At 43.2% G+C, this 20186-nt stretch overlaps 1 protein-coding gene and 1 long non-coding RNA gene across 7 annotated transcripts in view; both read left to right on the plus strand.

The window, feature by feature from the left end:
- dlg2 (discs large MAGUK scaffold protein 2) overlaps positions 1 to 20186 on the plus strand; it is a 652656-nt gene that overhangs the window by 415524 nt on the left and 216946 nt on the right. The gene's annotated exons all lie outside the window — the stretch shown is intronic.
- LOC116974242 lies at positions 3543 to 18455 on the plus strand. The gene is made up of 3 exons (XR_004412316.1): positions 3543 to 3556; positions 6905 to 6906; positions 18311 to 18455. It is a non-coding gene; the product is annotated as an uncharacterized LOC116974242 (long non-coding RNA).

Here is a 20186-nt window from a genome sequence, read left to right on the forward strand (position 1 = left end):
GTTGGTTAATGCAGACAGAGCGGAGATTTTCGGCGAAACGATCGCCAAGCTTACGCTTGGTCTCACCGATGTAGATCAGCTGACATCTAGAGCAGCGGATGCAATAGATGAGGTTGGAGGAGATGCAGGTGAACCTCTGTCGCACCTGGAATGACTGCTTGGGTCCTTGAATGGAGTCGAGGGGGGAGGTAATGTGACAAGTGTAGCATCTCTTGTGGTTGCAATGGGAAAGTGCCAGGAGAGGGGGTGGTACGGGAGGGAAGGGAAGAATTGACAAGAGAGTTACGGAGGGAGCGGTCTTTGCGGAAAGCAGACAGGGGGGGAGATGAGAAGATGTGGCGAGTGGTGGGGTCACGTTGGAGGTGGCAAAAATGACGGAGGACTATTTGTTGTATGTGACGGCTAGTGCGGTGAAAGGTGAGGACTAGGGGGACTCTGCCCTTGTTACGAGTGGGGGGGATGGGGAGAGAGAGCAGTGTTACGGGGTATGGAAGAGACCCTGGTGCGAGCCTCATCTATAGTAGGGGAGGGGAACCCCCGTTCCCTGAAGAATGAGGACATTTCCGATGCCCTGGTGTGGAACACCTCATCCTGGGAGCAGATGCGGTGTAGACGGAGGAATTGGGAGTAGGGGATGGAGTCTTTACATGAAGCAGGATGGGAAGAAGAGTAGTCTAGATAGCCATGGGAGTCGGTGGGTTTATAGTGGATGTCGGTCAGAAGTCTATCACCTGCGATGGAGATAGTGAGGTCAAGAAATGGTAGGGAAATGTTGGAAATGGTCCAGGTGGAAGTTAGTGGTGAAGCGGATGAAGTCAGTCAGTTGTGTGTGGGTGCAGGAGGTAGCACCAAAGCAATCGTCGATGTAGTGGAGATAGAGGTCAGGGATGGGGCCCTGGTACGTCTCGAACAAGGATTGTTCGACGTACCCTACAAAGAGGCAGGCATAGCTAGGGCCCATGCGCGTGCCCATAGCTACGCCTTGTATTTGGAGGAAATGGGAGGAGTCAAACAATGGGAGGAGTCTCCTCTCTTCCTTTTTCCCTTCTTCTCCCAACCCCCACCCCCCCCCTCATAATAAATTATATATGACTTAAACGTAAATTACTCATAAATTTTGCAAGTGAAAAGAAAAAAACAAGACTGCAAAAAAAAACAAGGTTTAAAAAAAATAAGCAAGAAGTGGTCTGTAAGAGTCTGTTGCCAAAGCATGATTAGGGTTGTATCAGTCAGTTCAAGAACATGATAGTTGTAGGAAAGTAGCTGAACCTGAAGTCCTGAATTTTTGGCTTCTGACCCTTCTGCTTGATGGTGGCAGCGAGAAGACGGCCATAACTGGTTGTGAGGATCCTTAATGATAAATGCTGCCACCTTGAAACGTGCAGATGCTTTCGAGAGTGTGAATATGACTGTGTCCCTGATGGTCCAGGGTTTGTCCACCACTCTGCAGTTTCTTGCATTCCTTTGTATTAGAATTGCTATTCCAGGACATTATGTACTCAGTCAGGTTACTGTTGACAGTGCAGTTATGGTAGTTTGAAGGTGTATTCAGTGATGTTCCAAATATCTTTAACCTTCTAAGTAAAGGCATTGGCACACTCTCTTTGTGATTACATCAATATACAGGGCCCACGACAGTTCATCTGAATTGTTAACACCAGGGAATTTGAAGCTGATACCTCTCGCCACTGCTAACTTACCAATGAAAACTGATGCATGGTTTCCCGACTGCCCCTTCCTAAAGTTAACGATTAGTTCCTTGATTTTTTTTTTTGGCATTGAACGAAATATTGTTGTTGCGGCACCACTCAATCAGATGTTCTATCTCTCTCCTTTACACTGTGGTTATGTTTAGGGTTGATCAGGGTGATTAAGCATTGGAATAAATCACTTTTATAAAGCTAAAACGTGAAAAAAAATGAAACTATTAAAATAAGCAAGAATCAAAATCCCACCAAACAATCTCTACTATTGAAATAAATGGAGTAAAAGATTCCCTGCTATAATTGGTGAAGTAATGCCATATCTTCCTTCTCTTTATGTGAAGTGTAATGTCAGACTATTGTTGATAAAATGATATGAACAACCTGACTGCAATTTTAGGATTCGCGCAGAATGCCTGCAGTTGCTGTTGTTTATGTACAGCATGTCAGTAACAGTGATTGCACTTTTTGTAGTCACTGAAGAAACCCAAATGTAAAGATATAAAACTATTGAAGCAGCCCTATCATTATGTAGCATTACAATTCTTGTCAAAGGTATAATATAAATGTATTTTTCCTGCAAGCATTTATAATGTCATCACGTGGTGATTAGCATGATTCCTAATCTATTGTTGCTAGGCTGCAGTTTATTACTGGTAAGTTCCAGTAGTGGCAGTGCTTCGCTCACCTCAGTGATAGAGAAGATCAGGAGACAAAATTGAATGAACCACTGAGAAAATGACAGACGTGCGAGATGGAATTTTAATAGTACATTAAATGTAACACACAAAGCTTTTTTTTTCCAGACTCATTTGCACTTTTACTGTAACAAAACCAAAATACTTAGAAAACCAAGCAGGTCAAGCAACACTGGAGGAACTAGAAATAAAGACAGTGTTTCAGGTCAATAACTGCATCTGAATGTGGAAAGTAAGAAAACAAGCATTTTTTTTAATTGTTGGGAGGGTGTGAGAATGAAAGGAAATCTATGATAAGACGGAGACCAAGATTGCCCAGATAACAATTGCTTTATAGATGAGGCTCTCATTAGGGTCTCTTCGATATCCCACAGCTCTGCTCTTGCTCCCTGTCAAGAGTTCCCCTTGCCCTCACCTTCCACCCCATCAGCCTTTGCATACAGCATATAATCCTCTGACATTTTTGCCACCTCCAACAGGATCACACTACTTCCCATCTCCACCCCTTTCTGCTTTCTGCAGAGACCCTTCCCTCCGCAACTCCCTGGTCAACTCGTCCCTTCCCACCCAAACCAGCCCCTCCCCAGATACTTTAACCCGCAACCACAGGAGATGCAACGCCTGTCCCTTTATCTCGCCCTTTGACTCCGTCCAAGGACCCCAACAGTGTTTTCAGGTGAGGCAGAGGTTCACTTGAACCTCTTCCAACATCATCTACTATATCCGCTGTTCCAGGTGTTAACTCCAGTATATCAGCGAGACCAAGCGCATGTCTGCCGATAGTTTTGCTGAACACCTCCGCTCAGTCCGCCTAAATCTACCTGATCTCCCGGTTGTTCAGCACTTTAACTCCCCCTCCCATTGCCAATCTGACCTTTCTGTCCTGGGCCTCCTCCATTGTCAGAGTGAGGCCCAGCGCAAATTGCAGGAACAGCACCTCATATTTCGCTTGGGTAACTTAGGTAATATTGACATCCAACTTCAAGTAGCCCTTGCTTTCCCTCTCTCTCATCCCCTCCCCTTTCCAAGTTCTACCACCACTCTTACTGTATCTGACTACATTTTATCTCTGTACTGCCCACTCCCCTGACACCAGTCTGAAGAAGGGTCTCGACCCGAAAAGTCACCCATTCCTTCTCTCCAGAGATGCTGCCTGTCCCGCTGAGTTACTCCAGCATTTTGTGTCTACCTTCTAATTGCTTTTTTATTATCCATTGTGTTATGCATCCGAGTTCTTTTGTTTATTTTTCTCTAAATGTCAGCACCAAAAGTGATTACCTGGACAATCTTACACATTCCCTCTGCACTCTCTACCTTTCTCCCTTAATGAGTTGTTTGATTCCCATTTTTCCAGTGCTAATGAAGAGTAATTGATTTAAATTTTGGCATTACATGGTCCTACATTACTGGAATTTTATATTTTTGGTAGCATTTTACTATCAGGAAAATCATCATGGAACACAATTAGGCTACTGGTGCCTTTTGACTTCTTCTGTCATTCAATTCAACCGGGGCTAATCCTTTACATAATCCCACTTTCTACGAAAACAATACCTCTTGAATTACTCAACAATCTATCAATTTCTGCTTTGAATGGTGTCTATAACTCGGCCTCCACATCATATAACATATAACAATTACAGCACGGAAACAGGCCATCTCGGCCCTACAAGTCCGTGCCGAACAATTATTTTCCCTTAGTCCCACCTGCCTGCACTCATACCATAACCCTCCATTCCCTTCTCATCCATATGCCTATCCAATTTATTTTTAAATGATACCAACGAATCTGCCTCCACCATTTCCACTGGAAGCTCATTCCACACCGCTACCACTCTCTGAGTAAAGAAGTTCCCCCTCATGTTACCTCTAAACTTCTGTCCCTTAATTCTGAAGTCATGTCCTCTTGTTTGAATCTTCCCTTTTCTCAAAGGGAAAAGCTTGTCCACATCAACTCTGTCTATCCCTCTCATCATTTTAAAGACCTCTATCAAGTCCCCCCTTAACCTTCTGCGCTCCAGAGAATAAAGACCTAACTTATTCAACCTTTCTCTGTAACTTAGTTGTTGAAACCCAGGCAACATTCTAGTAAATCTCCTCTGTACTCTCTCTATTTTGTTGACATCCTTCCTATAATTGGGCGACCAAAATTGTACACCATACTCCAGATTTGGTCTCACCAATGCCTTGTACAATTTTAACATTACATCCCAGCTTCTATACTCAATGCTCTGATTTATAAAGGCTAGCATACCAAAAGCTTTCTTTACCACCCTATCTATATGAGATTCCACCTTCAAGGAACTATGCACGGTTATTCCCAGATCCCTCTGTTCAACTGCATTCTTCAATTCCCTTCCACATCCTTCTTGGGTACAGACTTGCAAGACTTTATTCCTTTCTGAATAAAGAAATGTTGCAATGGAATCCTCTCTTTGATCTAAACTTCAGAAGAGGCACGTAATCTCTCACTAATCTCTTATCAGTTTCTCCATCCCAAAAAATCAATTTGGTGAACCTTCATCAGCCTCCCTCTATTAAGAGTATATCCTTTCTTAAGTAAGGATACCAAACCTGTAAATGATATTCTAGGCACATTATTGCAGTATATAATTGCAGTAATTCATTTTTACTCTGGTACTCAAATTATCATATAGCCTATCTGTCTGATATATTTGTTATGTCATTTACTGTTCACTCACTGCCAAAACCTCAAGCATACTTTGGGTATTAGTTTATTATCTAATGCATCGGGATATAGTGAAAAGCTTTGTTTGTGTGCTATCCAGCTGAATCGTATTATACATGAGTACAGTCAAGCAATGCAGCATCCCTCATCTGCTTTTTAATCTGCTCCCCTCTTTAAATTACTGTATTTTAACAATGAGCAGAGCATGCTTCTCGTTTAATATATTCTGCCTGGTTAGAATCCAGTCTTTGGATTTAAACATTCTTTGCTTATATTTATTAGCTCCTGTCAGTGGCCTCAGAAACTGACATTACTTGAAGCAATATTTAAAATGGAACCTACGCACATGCTCTTTATTAGTATGATCTCCGTACTTTTATAATTCAGGGGTGGCACAATGATGTGGCGGTAAAGTTACTGCTTTGCACTACCAGAGTCTCTATCCTTACTGTGGGTGTTGTCTGTGCAGAGTTTGTACGTTTTCCCTATCACTGCGTGGGGTTTTTTCTTCCCATTTTCTATAGACTTGGACTCTGTGAACTGAAGGACCTTTTTCCATGCTAGATCTTTAAACTATACTAAACTAAGTAACTTAGAATGTGCTTCATGTGGATTTCTTTGTTTTCCTCTTTCTGATCAAGCATTTTCAGTTTAATATGGAAGCCATTTTGACTTTTTACTCGGGATAGAACGACTCGAGGAGGAAGAACAGCAAGGGGAGTAATCAGCAGCAGGTGATGGGTTGCAGCTTGAGACAAGGATTGCTGCCATGACTTTCATAGAGAGCAATTTTCATCCATATTACTTTGTGGCTATAGTTTTGCACCTGTGTAAGAAAGAACTGCAGATGCTGGTTTAAACCGAAGATAGACACAAAAGCTGGAGTAACTCAGCGGGACAGGCAGCATCTCTGGAGAGAAGGAATGGGTGATGTTTCGGGTCTGAAGATGGATCTCAACCCGAAACGTCAACCATTCCTTCTCTCCAGTGATGCTGCCTGTCCTGTTCAATTACTCCAGCTTTTTGTGTCTATCTATAGTTTTGCATCTAGTTGATACTCCTGAAGCTGACAATTTTTGCAGTATTTCTATTTCTAATCTTTCTAACTTACAATTTCCAGGCACTTCTAGAGAATGGGAGTTTAGAGTCAGATACAGATACAACATGGAAACAATTCTTTCAGGCCAACTCGTCCATGTAGACCAATATCCTGTCTGAGCTAGTCCCATTTGGCTGCTTTTGTCCCATATCCCTCCAAACAGATGTTTTGATGGACGATGTATTTTACACCCACTTTGAACATATGGTTGGCGATGTAATGCCACCTGCCAGTCTCTGTGCATCTGTACCAATGATTACTGACGCAGACTGGCTTTCCTGAAAGTGAATCTGTGGAAAACAGCTGGTCAGGATGGAATTCCTGGCTGCATCCTCTGAACCTGTGCGGAAAAGCTGGCAAAGATATTCGCAAACATCTTTAACCTCGCTATACTATATTCTGAAGTCCCCCCACTTCAAAAAGCCCGCCATCATCTCAGTGCAAGAGAAAAGTAACATAGCATACATTAATGACTACCACCATCATGAAGTGTTTTGAGAGACCGGTAATGGCACACATTAACACTAGCCTCCCAGCCAGCCTTGATCCACTGCAGTTTGCATACCGTCGCAACAGGTCCACAGCAGACACAATTCCCTGGCCCCAAACTCATCTCTGGAACACCTAGACAACATGGATTCCTATGTTAGAGTCCTATTTATTGACTATAGCTCTGCCTTCAACTCCATACTCCCATCCAAACTCCGGGACCTAGGAGTCGGCACTCATTTCTGATACTGGATCCTTGACCTCCTGATCCACAGACCTCAATCATTGAGAATACATGACAATGCCTCCTCCATGATAACACTCAATGCTAGTGCCCCGCAAGGATGCGTTCTCAGTCCCCAACTGTATTCCTTTTACATTCACGACTGAATGCCAAATTCAGCTCCAATTCCATCTACAGACAACACCACTGTGGTGGATTGAATCACAAACAATGACGAGATGGAGTACAGGAAGGAGATAGAGAACTTATTGACATGGTATCAGGACAATAACCTCTCCCTCAATGTCAGCGAGAAGAAGCAACTGGTTATTTATTACAGGAAGCATGGTGCCCCAAATAGCATCAATGGTGTGGATGTGAAAATGGTTGAGAGTTTCATGTTCCTTGCCATTAAAATTACTAATGATCTGGCATGGACCAACTAGATTGACAGCCAAGAAGGTACACCAGTGTCTCTACTTCCTGAGGAGACTGAGGAAATTTGGCATGTCTCCAGTGACTCTTACAAACTTTTGCAAATACACCATTGAAAGCATACTGCAATGTTGTATCACAGCTTGTCTTGGAATTAGATCTGCCCAAGACAGTAAGAAATTGCAGTGAGTTGTAGACGTAGCCCAGTCTATCATGTAGACCAGACTTCCCGCCATTGACTCCATCAACTTTTACGCTGCCTCAGAAAAGGCAGCCGACATAATCCTTCTCCCAACACCCGACCAGCAGAAGGAACAGAAGGCTGAAAGCATGCATTACCAGACTCAGGAATAGCTGCTTCCCCTATGTCACCAGGCTTCTGAATGGGTTTTTCCATAATCTAGGGTGCTGATCGATTCACCGCTCCCCATTGAGGACATTTAACTTTATCTAAAGAACTGATGTGTACAATGTTGAGAACTATATTCCACACTCTGTATCTTCCCCATTGCTCTATTGGAGTTGAGTTTAAACTAATTGTATCTATGTATTTGATCTGTTGGATAGCATGCAAAACAAAGCTTTTAACTGTATCTTAGTATGTGTGACAACAACAATACACCTAAACCTTTCCTATCCATGTACAAAATCACTTTTAAATGTATTTATACCTGCCTCTACCACTCCCTCCGGCAGCACATTCCACATACCCACCACCATCCTCTGTCTGAATAAGTTACCCCTCTAGATATTTCCCCTCACCTTAAATGTATGCCCTCTAGTTTTTGATTCGCCTATCTTACCTATGCCCCTAATGATTTCATATATCTCTTTAAACTCAACACTCAGCCACCTGAGTTCTGGGGAAAAAAAGCCGCAGCATATCCAGTCTCCCTTTAAGTCAAGCCCTCTAGTCTCAGGAACTGGCAGTTGTGAACCTCTTGAACAACTTCACTTTTTCCAAGAGCATCTGCAGAGAATTTGCTGAGAAATTTGCACCTGCTTCCTACTCCTTTTAGATTTCTTGTTAATGTTTTCAAAATAAAACGAGCTAAATGGAATGTAATCTTGTTTTTAGAGATATTTTTCACTGAAATAGGCTTCTGACTAATTCACTTGAAATTATGACCTGAAAGCAGGACTGTTTTCTGTCAGATTAGCCAACTCAATGGGAAACTATATGTGTTCAAAAGGGAACTGCAGATGCTGGAATATCGAAGGTACACAAAATTGCTGTGGAAACTCAGCGGGTGCAGCAGCATCTATGGAGCGAAGGAAATAGGCGACGTTTCGGGCCGAAACCCTTCTTCAGACTGGGAACTGCAGATGCTGGAATATCGAAGGTACACAAAATTGCTGGGGAAACTCAGCGGGTGCAGCAGCATCTATGGAGCGAAGGAAATAGGTGACGTTTCGGGCCGAAACCCTTCTTCAGACAGAAGGGTTTCGGCCCGAAACGTCGCCTATTTCCTTCGCTCCATAGATGCTGCTGCACCTGCTGAGTTTCCCCAGCAATTTTGTGTACCTGGGAAACTATATGTGGTGAGATTATAATAAATCTCCAGAGAAAAGATGCTACAGACTGTTTCAGCTGCAGCATGTCAGATTTAAATTCCAACTAAAGTTCACTTAGTAAAAACTGCACAGGAATGAAAATTATATCCAAAGTATTGTGTGTAGTGGCCATTTGGCTTAATTTTGTGTGTCATAAATGATGGCATTTGCCATTAAATTTTGTCTGCCTGTAATTATTTGGGTTTGCTTTATTACGTAGTCGGAGGCGTGTTTACTGCTGGGATTCTTGCGCAGAAGCTGTTAGCTTATTAGCTTAGTTCGGAGGAAGCATGGCGAGAAGGAATATCTTGTATAACAATCTGCCACTATATTGTGTTCTGCCTTTAGCCTTTAGTCTTTACTCTGGGTCAAGATATTAGCTTCATCTCTCAGATAGGATCAGACAATCCTCGACTGCTCCAAGTTGTCTCTGATCATGAGTCATTGCTTGGCTTTGGAAACAGTGAGAGTTTGGGGTGGGTTGCCTTCTGTCAGCTTCTCACACGTTTGTCATCAGGAATTTTCTCCTGCAAGAAGAGGAGAAATGGTAAATGATGTACCTTAACAAGAAAGTGTTCCGTTTTTAAATGAAATCAGCTGGTGTGCATAATGGCAGATGCACACATTTACTTGGAAATTGATTGTGCTAAATATGCTATAAACTATACTATGCTATCAGTGTGTAGTCATTTACCTCTGACATCCATTCGACATGGCATGTTCAGTGCTACTGATTGAGCATACATTTATTTTTATGTTAAAAATTCTTTCACAATGACGTTAAGGATGCAAAAGTAATATTTTTAAGTACCATTAGATCATAAGTATCAGATACAATTACTATGTTTCAGAGGCATTTAGACAGACACTTAAATAGGCAAAGCATAGAATAACACAGTTAGAATGTGGACTGGTGGGATTATGTAGATGGGCAAAAAGATTGATATAGATAAGATAAACTGAAGGGCCCATGACTATCCATGTCCTCCAGAGATGGTGCTGTAGGACACTGTGACTCTAATTTTACTGTTAGGATAATCCAACCTGGCCAAATATAGATTCCCTTTTAGCAATCAACTGTCTATTACAAGGACACTATTAGAACAGTCAAGTAAAGTGAACTTGGTTTCATTAATGAAATCCTGTGTTTCAAATGTAATTACATTCTTTGAGGATTTTACTGGCACGGTGGGAAAAGTAACACTGCATATGGTATATTTGTATTTCTGAAGGGCATTCAGTAAATGGCCATATAAATTATAATATTATATTATAATTCAGTAAATTGCCATATAAATTAGTATATAAGCAAGAGATCATGGCATTGGATGGAGGATTGGCTAACAGAAGACCAAGTTGGGATGACTGAAAAGGACATAATGTGCTGGATTAACTCAGCAGGTCAGGCAACATCTCTGGAGAACATGGATAGGTGACGTTTTGAGTAGAGACACATCTTCAGACTGGATTGTTTTCAGATTGGCAAGCTTGTAACTAATGGTGTGTCATGGACCTCAACCATATGCATTTTATATTAATGCCAGAAGAAGGGACAGGACATATTGTCACCATATCTGCTGTAATACATAGATAGGGGTGGGAACATCACAACGAGGAGATAAAAAAGCATTCAAAAGCCTGCAGGTAGGTTAGATGTCTGGGAGAAGAATGTGAGCTCAATTGCAATGTGCAAAGGGCTGCAGGCTAGGTGAGCGGGAAAAGGATGGGCACTCGGTTGCAATGTGGGGAATTGTAAAGTTATCCGGTTAACCATTTCAGCAGGAAGAATAGAAAAAGTAATAGAATTTGAATGGAGAAAAGCTATGGAATGCTGCTGAAGAAAGGCATTTTGAGTATCTTTGCACATAAAACACAGAAAATCTACCTGCAGGTGCAGTCAGTAATTAGGAATGGAATATTAACCTTTATTGCAAAGGGAATGAAGTATAAAAGTAGGAAAGACTTACACATAGTTTTGGTCTGCTTATTTAAGGAGGATGTACTTGCACTGTGAGCAGTTCAGAGAAGGTTCACATAGATGATTCCTAGGATGAAGAGGTTGACTGATAAGAACTGTTGCTCATTGATGTTTAGAAGAATGGGAAGTGATCTTATTGAAAGAAGATAATAAAAGGCCTTAACAAAGCATACCAAAGATGGTCCTTGTGGTGGAACTTGGAACCAGAAGAAATAATTTCAGAATAAGGAGTAGCCAATTTAAGAATGACACAAGGATGAGTTGCATCTCCTAAAGGGTTATGAACTTTTGGATTTATCTTCCTCAGAGAACTGTAGAGGCTGAACCTCTGAATATATTCAGAGCTGTGAAGGCTAAATCACTGTATCTATTGAAGGCTGAGGTAGGCAGATTTCCGATCTTTCTGGGCGTAAAATATTATGGAGAACGAACCAAACAACTGAACCTGAGATCAAGAACTGATCAGCCTTGATCATTTTGAAAGATAGAACTTGTAATACCTTGTTACTCACACTATGCTGTGTTTCATAAATCACTGGACTCAAACGTCAGTGTGAATACAAGGTATTTTATTATACTACCAAATAATACACATAGACTCTCGTATCTGTGTACGCACTCGCAAAGCCTGAGTACACAACAGAGCATGCCGAGGGGATGTTCCTGTTGTTGATCACCTGGCACCATTTGTGACACGGTCCAAGGCTGGGGCTTTCTCCTCTTGCAACGGTGCCCAACACCATCCTTTATGGCATTTATTATCTGAGCAGACCGTGCCATATCCCCTCCTGGAGCCAATTATAAGCCCCTCTGTCTGCAGAATGTTTGCACTACTAGCAGTAGGAGCCGCAGGTGGTCCGCCCAACATGCTTTACTCAGCGAACTCAGACGCTCCCAGGCATTGTTTGAGCACAGGAGCGAAGACATTTCCCACCTGTCTTTGAAACATCTTGTTCGTGAAGGGTTTGGAATGTTGTGCTGCTAGTTTAGATGAGAATTCCATTTTAGCTGAAATGGTCTGATTTTTACAATACAGGATCCAAAGTCCTATTTCCGATCTTACAACTGTTCTCACTGCAGTAGTACAAATATAATGCCTTTCCTTTCTGAACAATAATAGCACAACTGGTCACAAATAGGCCTCCACAGTTCTCTACCTTATTGAAACTCTACTCTGAAGTAATCAAGATGTTCCGGAATGCCTGTCTCTCTCATCACCACCATGTCTCTTTTTGCCTGACAACTTTTAATCATTCATTTATCTCAACAGCAAGTTGTGACACCTTATTTCTATCAAACAATAATAAACATGCTATATTTTTAGCTTCGACAGGTTTTCACTGTACATAATTCCGGGGAACATCTGATTTTTTTTTTAAAGTGGTGTAATCTTTATTACCCATCAGTTCTGCCCCCTCACACCCCACCCCATCTGTTTACTTGCATAAGTATGCATTGATTAAATGTTTCTTCATATGCAGAGTTTGTGTTTGAGGATAAACACATATAAGACAGAATCCCCAATGTTTAGTAGAACATGGGTTAAATAGTCTTGGAAACAAAAACTGCTGGAAACACTCACCAGGTCAGGCAACATCTGTGCAAGGAGTAACAGAGTGAATGTCTATATATTACAGTGAAATTTTACATTTGTAACTCCCAGCATAATCCTGAAATATTAGTCCGTAAATGCTAATTAAAAATGAAGTAAATGCTTTTGTTCATCTGGTTTACAGTTTATTTACCCATACTTTGACTAATTTGGCTGGACCAGGTAAATTTTGTTAAGTCCTCCTCTCCTCGACTAAAACTGTTCATTGTCAAAATCTAGAGATGACATCCATTTTCTCAACTATCCCACTTACCATTACCTCGCCAACCATCTTAAACATTTTTCTGAATCCCAATTCCCTGCCTTTTTCACCACCATGCCAGTAAATGGGGGAAGTTCAATGACGACTTTGTCGCTAAATTGAGATAATCCATTCAGCTTCCTCTACAGTTGCTTTGTTGCTTCCCTTCCGTTTCTTAATCCATTTAGCCGATTTACCAGAAGGTTGTCACCATGACTGAACACGTCCAATTTCTCTCCGTCTCCCTTTCATACATGAACTGGGACCTGCCTCTTGATCCTGCAGATTTATTCCCACCAAGATGCTGATCATCAAACTTATATCCCTGACCCCCTCCCTCCTCTAAGTTATAAGTCCTGTTGCTAATATTATTGCCCTTGAAAACTATTTCCTACTGCAATCTTTTTATCAGTGAAACCCTTCTGTGACCTCCCAAAATCTTGTTCATCTTTCCTGTGGCTCCATGTTGGACCTCTTCAGAGATTTCTGCCCTTGCCACAGCAAATACATGATTTTTTTTCAAAGTGACCAATTACATTTCATGATTTCAGGGATAAAAGCAAACTACCTTTCCTTATTTTACCCTTTATGCAGCTTTTGTAGTAGTAGTAAAGTAAATTTATTTATATAGCACGTTTAAATCAACTCGCGTTGAAACCAAAGTGCTTTACATAGAAACAAATAATTAAGTTTCTGTACATCCATAGAAAATTAAAATTAAGAAAAATGACACAACACATTGTATAATTCATCACAAACGTCCCCCCACAACAGAATAAAAAATTTCCACTGTGGGGAAAGGCATCAGAAAGTTCAGTCCTCTCCCTCTGTGATCACCCGAGGTTGGGGCCTATTTGTGGCCTCCGCAGCCAGTCCGATGTTTTCAGGCCCTCTTGCCAGAAAGCTGGAATTTTGTGCTGAATGCCAAAATAATCCTTCTTCAATGCCTCTCCACATTTACTGTTGGGTGGGGGGTTGCTTTGCCCTGGTCCCATCCCCCAACTATACCTCAACAGAACCTCTCTAATCCACTCCATCGTTCTCTTATTTAGTCTGCTATTAGGCCAACGTCCATCCTTGGAAGTAAGACATGTTCTCTATCCAATCCATTGTCTCTTGGGCCCAGGAAAGACTTGTTTTCCTGGTCCTCACTAAACCTTTCCCCAGTCACTGATAGAATGAACCATTCATTATCTTTTTTGACAGTGAGATGAGATTCTAGTTATGTATTTGTTCTATCACCACTTCCATCTTTATAATACAACTACTTTAACACATTTGTATTTGAAGTCCCCATCCATACTTTTGTTATTTCTAGATTAGGTTATTCCAACGTACTTAGAAACATAGAAAATAGGTGCAAGATGTAGGCCATTCGGCCCTTCGAGCCAGCACCGCCATTCATCAACATCATCAGCGGTCACTCAAAATGAGTATGACGGTCCTCGCCTCGCCATAGGGTCGTCTATTTGTGGGTCTGCAGATACCTGTGGAGGCCAATCCGCGATCCACACACCTTGGTGCAACGTAGGCAGTGGAGACTGGCGGTGGTTGATAGTCGTCGAGACCCCTTCTCTCCCTCCTTACGGAGCTGTCGCTTTGTCTCTGTGACACGGTGTAGTTCCATTTTGTGATGTGCAGCTCCTTCCTGCATGGATTTCCTCCTGGAGCACCTGTCCAGTGCAATGTGCTCCCAGTTGCTCGATGTGATGTGGAATTTCTTCAGACTGTTCTTGATATTGTCCTTGAAGCGTTTCTTTGGCCCGCCGGGGGCTCACCGACCTTCCTTCAATTGAGTGTACAGGATTTATTTAGGGAGACGTGTGTTGGACATGCGGATGACATGGCCAGTCCATTGAAGTTGGTGCTGCATTATTATGGTGGTGATGCTGGTCATGTTGGCTTCCTCCAAAACGCTGATGTTGGTGCGTTTGTCCTCCCAGCTGATCCTCAGAATCTTTCGTAAGGATCTTTGATGGTATTGTACCAGGGCTCTCAGATGCCTGCTGTAGGTGGTCCATGACTCGGCTCCATACAACAGGGTGGAGAGGACAACGGCTCCGTAGACCAGCAGTTTTGTTTGAGCCTTTAGGTCTCGGTCTTTAAAGACTCTTTTCCTGAGTCTGAATTGAGCTGGCACAACTCAGGCGATGGTTGACCTCAGAGTCGATATCAGCTTTTGATGAAAGAATGCTGCCAAGGCAGGGGAAGTGGTCAATGTTTTCAAGAGTGGTGTCATCCACCTTTATAGTCGGCTGGGTAGACGGCTGATTGGGTGGAGGTAGGACCTGGGTCTTCGTGATATTTAAGGCTGGGCCCATGGCTCTGTATGCCTTGGCAAAAGCATTCCGGATGCTCTGGAGGTCTTCTGCAGAGTGTGCTGCAATGGCGCATTTGTCCGCGTACTGAAACTCCATGATGGCGGAGTTACTGACTTTGCTCTTGACCTTCAACCTATTAAGGTTGAAGAGCCCACCATAAGTTCTGTAGAGGATTGGGATCCCCTGTGGCAGCTCTTCACCAATGAGGTGAAGTATTACAGCAATGAAGATGACAAACAGGGTGAGTGCGATGATGCATCCCTGTTTGACCCCCGTTTCCACAGTGAAGGGCTCGGACTCAGAGCAGCAGTTGCTGAGCACTGTGACCGACATGCCATCATGTAGAAGCCTCTATATTGTGATGTACTGGTCGTGACAATATAATTACAATACAATACAATACAATTCAATTTATTTGTCATTTGGACCCCTTGAGGTCCAAACGAAATGTCGTTTCTGCAGCCATACATTACAAAACAAAAAAGATCCGAGACACAACACAGTTTACACAAACATCCATCACATCGCTGTGATGGAAGGCAAAAAAACTTATCTCTCCACTGCACTCTTCCCCCCCCCGATGTCAGAGTCAGAGTCAAAGTCAAAGCCCCCGGCTGGCGATGGCGATTGTCCCGCGTCCATTAAAGCCACGCCGGGTGATGCAAGTTCGCACACCGGGTCTAGTTGTTAGAGCCCCCGGCGCGTGCTCTGCAGCTGGAACCCCAGGTCGTTCCTGCTGGAGGCCGCTCCACGTTGCAGCCCCAACGACAACGGAGACCCGACAAAGAAAAGGTCGGGTCTCCCGTGCAGGGAAAGATTTTAAAGTTACCCCCCCCCCCACCCCCATCCCCACACACACATACCCCAACAAAAAAATTAATAAAAACTACATAAAAACAAGACAAAAATTAATAAAAAAACACAGACGGACTGCAGAGGCCGCTGCTGACGAGAGTCGCGCCGCCCACAACCGTACCTTGATAGTATGCTCCAAAGAGCCAGGTGGTCTACCAAGTCAAAATGTCAGGTCTATGAAGGCCATGTAGAAAGGCTGCCTTTGTTCATGCCATTTTTCCTGGAGTTGGCATGCTGTAAATATCATGTCTGCTGTACCTCTGGATGGGCGGAAGCCACACTGATTCTGGGAGTACCTCTGCAGACAGTGGTAGAAGTTGGTTTGCGAGGACATGAGCAAGTACTTTGCCTATGTTGACAGGAGCGAGATGCCCCTGTAGTTTCCACATTCAGCCTTGTCCCGTTCTTAAAAATGGTCACTATTAGAGCATCCATGAGTTCTGAGGGAAGTTCTTCTTTTTCCCAGACGTTGAGTAGTAGGACATGGATGTGGCACAGGAGCTGGTGGTACATAGCCATTCATTATGATCATGGCTGATCATCCAGAATCAGTGCCCTGGTCCTGGTTTCTCCCCATAATCCCTTGATTCCGTTAGCCCCAAGAGCTATATCTAACTCTCTCTTGAATATATCCAGTAAATTGGCCTCCACTGCCTTCTGTGGCAGAGAATTTCACAGATTCACAACTCTCTGGCTGAAAAAGTTTTTCCTCATCTGTCCTAAATGGCCTACCCCTTATTCTTAAACAGTGACCCCTGGTTCTGAACTTCCCCCAACATGGGGAATGTTTTTCCTGCATCTAGCCTGTCCAATTTCTCAATATTTTATATGTTTCTATAAGATCCTCTCTCATCCCTCTAAATTCCAGTGAATATAAGCTGTCGATCCATTCTTTCATCATATGTCAGTCCAGCCATCCTGGGAATTATGCCGTACTCCCTCAATAACAAGCAACAGCAATATTTCTGGCTGATTACTTATTTTCCACCCTACATAAATTTGAATTGGCTAAAATTCTACTTCTAGCATTCCAGTTCACAACAACTCCTGTTTTTTCTTAATCTCTGTTCTTGCTTGGCAACTTCTCAATGTTAAACATCCTGTCCGGGGAGACGATGTTTCCAGTCCGAGTGGCGGACACCTCGGTGGCTCCAATCCTAGAGATGGGACTCGACCGGTGACTCCATTGTCCGAGGGGCGGACAGGGGATTCTGTGGCAGTGGACAAGATGCGAGGATGGTCTGTTGCCTCCCTGGTGCCAGGGTTCAGGATGTCACGAGCCAAATTCAGAACATCCTCGAAAGAGAAGGTGAACAGCCGGCAGTAGTTGTGCACGTAGGCACAAATTACATCGGGAAGAAGAGGAAGGAGGTTCTCCAACATGAGTTCAGAGAGTTGGGAAGAAGATTGAAATGCCGGACTTCTAGGGTGGTTATCTCTGGATTGCTTCCAGTACCTCGTGCTAGTGAGGACAGGAACAGGGAGATAGGGGATCTGAATGTGTGGCTGAGGGGCTGGAGCAGGGAGCAAGGATTTAGATTTATAGACCACTGGGATCTCTTCTGGGGTAGGGGTGACCTGCACAAAAGGGACGGGTTACACCTTAACTGGAGGGGGACCGACATTCTGGCAGGCAGGTTTGCTAGGGCTACATGTGTGGGTTTAAACTAAATTGTGGGGGGGAGGGATTGACAAATTGGGAGTATAAAGATGGAGTTGAAGGGGAAGTGGCTACAGGAAAAATTACAAAAGATTCTCGAATTAATGGGAAGGAAAACTTGAGAAGGGACAACAGAATAAGGTCAGGGTCAGTTGTGAGCGGTGCGAGGGGGAAAGTGAATATGGAGGTCAAAATGCTGTATCTGAATGCGCGAAGTATAAGGAATAAAGTGGACGAGCTTGAGGCTCAGTTAGAAACTGGCAACTATAATGTTGTGAGAATTACTGAGACATGGCTGCAAGAGGGCCAGGGCTGTGAACTGAATATTCAAGGGTATACCTCATATCGAAAAGACAGACAGGTGGGCAGAGGGGGTGGGGTTGCCCTGTTGGTGAGGAATGAAATTCAGTCCCTTGCAAGGGGTGACATTGAAACAGGAGATGTGGAGTCAGTATGGAGAGAACTAAGGAATTGTAAGGGTAAAAAGACCCTAATGGGACTAATTTACAGGCCCCCAAACAGTAGCCTGGACATAGGGCGCAAGTTGAATCTGGAGTTAAAATTGGCATGTAGTAAAAGTAATGCTGTGATTGTTATGGGAGATTTCAACATGCAGGTAGATTGGGAAAATCAGGTTGGTACTGTACCCCAAGAAAGGGACTTTGTAGAGTGCCTTTGTGGGATTCTTAGAGCAGTTTGTATTGGAGCCTACCAGGGAGAAGGCAAATCTGGATTTAGTGTTATGTAGTGAAGCGGATTTGAAAAAGGACCTTGAGGTTAATGAACCATTAGGAAGTAGTGACCATAACATGGTCAGGTTTAATCTACAATTGGAGAGGGAGAAGAGTAGATCGGAGGTGTCAGCGTTACAGTTGAATAAAGGGGACTATGGGGCCATGAGGGAGGAGCTGGCCAAAGTTGACTGGAAAGATACACTAGCAGGGATGACAGTGGAACAACGATGGCAGGTATTTCTAGGAATAATACAGAAGGTGCAGGATCAGTTCATTCCTAGGAGGAAGAAAGATTCCAAGGGGAGTAAGGGCCGACCGTGGCTGACAAGGGATGTCAGGGACAGTAGAAAAATAAAAAAGAATACAACGTAGCAAAGATGAGCATGAAGCAAGAGGATTAGGTAATGTTTAAAGAGCAACAGAAGATAACTAAAAAGACAATACGGGGAGAAAAGATGAGGTGCGAAGGTAAGCTAGCCAAGGATATAAAGCAGGATAGTAAAAGCTTCTTTAGGTATGTGAAGAGAAAAAATTAATTAAGACCAAAGTTGGACCCTTGAAGACCGAAAAAGGTGAATTTATTATGGGGAACAAGGAAGTGGCAGATGAGTTGAACAGGTACTTTGGATCCGTCTTCACGAAGGAGGACACAAACAATCTTCCTGATATAGTAGTGGCCAGAGGATCTGGGGTGACAGGGAAAACAGGGAATTATATACCAGTTAGCCTGACATCGGTGGTGGGGAAGATGCTGGACTCAATTATAAAAGATGAAATAGCCGCACATTTGGATAGCAGTAACAGGAGTCAGCATAGATTTATGAAGGGGAAATCATGCTTGACTAATCTTCTGGAATTTTCTGAAGATGTAACTAGGAAAATGGACAAGGGAGAGGCAGTGGATGTAGTGTACCTGGACTTTCAGAAAGCATTTGATAAGGTCCCACATAGGAGATTGATGGACAAAATTAGGGCACATGGTATTGGGGGTAGAGTGCTGACATGGGTAGAAAATTGGTTGGCAGACAGGAAACAAAGGGTAGGGATTAACGGGTTCCTTTCAGAATGGCAGGCATTGACTATTGGGGTTCCGCAAGGCTCGGTGCTGGGACCGCAGCTATTTGCAATATACATCAATGATTTGGATGAAGGGATTCAAAGTAACATTAGCAAATTTGCAGATGACACAAAGCTGGGTGGCAGTGTGAACTGTGAGGAGGATGCTATGAGAATGTAGGGTGACTTGGACAGGTTGGGGGAGTGGGCAGATGCATGGCAGATGCAGTTTAATGCGGATAAATGTGAGGTTATCCACTTTGGTATCAAAAACAGGAAGGCAGATTACTATCTAAATGGCGTCAAGTTGGGAAAATGGGAAGTACAACGGGATCTGGGGGTCCTTGTACATCAGTCTATGAAAGTAAGCATGCAGGTACAGCAGGCAGTGAAGAAAGCGAATGGCATGTTGGCCTTTATAACAAGAGGAATCTAATATAGGAGCAAAGAGGTACTTCTGCAGTTGTACAGTGCCCTAGTGAGACCACACATGGAGTATTGTGTGCACTTTTGGTCCCCTAATTTAAGGAAGGACATTCTTGCTATTGAGGGAGTGGAGCGTAGGTTTACAAGGTTAATTCCCGGGATGGCAGGACTTCCATATGCTGAGAGAATGGAGCAGCTGGGCTTGTACTCTCTGGAGTTTAGAAGGATGAGAGGGAATCTCATTGAAACATATAAGAGTGTTAAGGGTTTGGACACGCTAGAGGCAGGAAACATGTTCCCAATGTTGGGGGAGTCCAGAACTAGGGGCCACAGTTTAAGAATAAGGAGCAAGCCATTTAGAATGGAGACGACAAAACACTTTTTCTCACAGAGAGTGGTGAGTCTGTGAAATT

The sequence above is a fragment of the Amblyraja radiata genome, chromosome 6, assembly GCF_010909765.2.
Source record: "Amblyraja radiata isolate CabotCenter1 chromosome 6, sAmbRad1.1.pri, whole genome shotgun sequence".
NCBI classification, from domain to species: Eukaryota; Metazoa; Chordata; class Chondrichthyes; order Rajiformes; family Rajidae; genus Amblyraja; species Amblyraja radiata.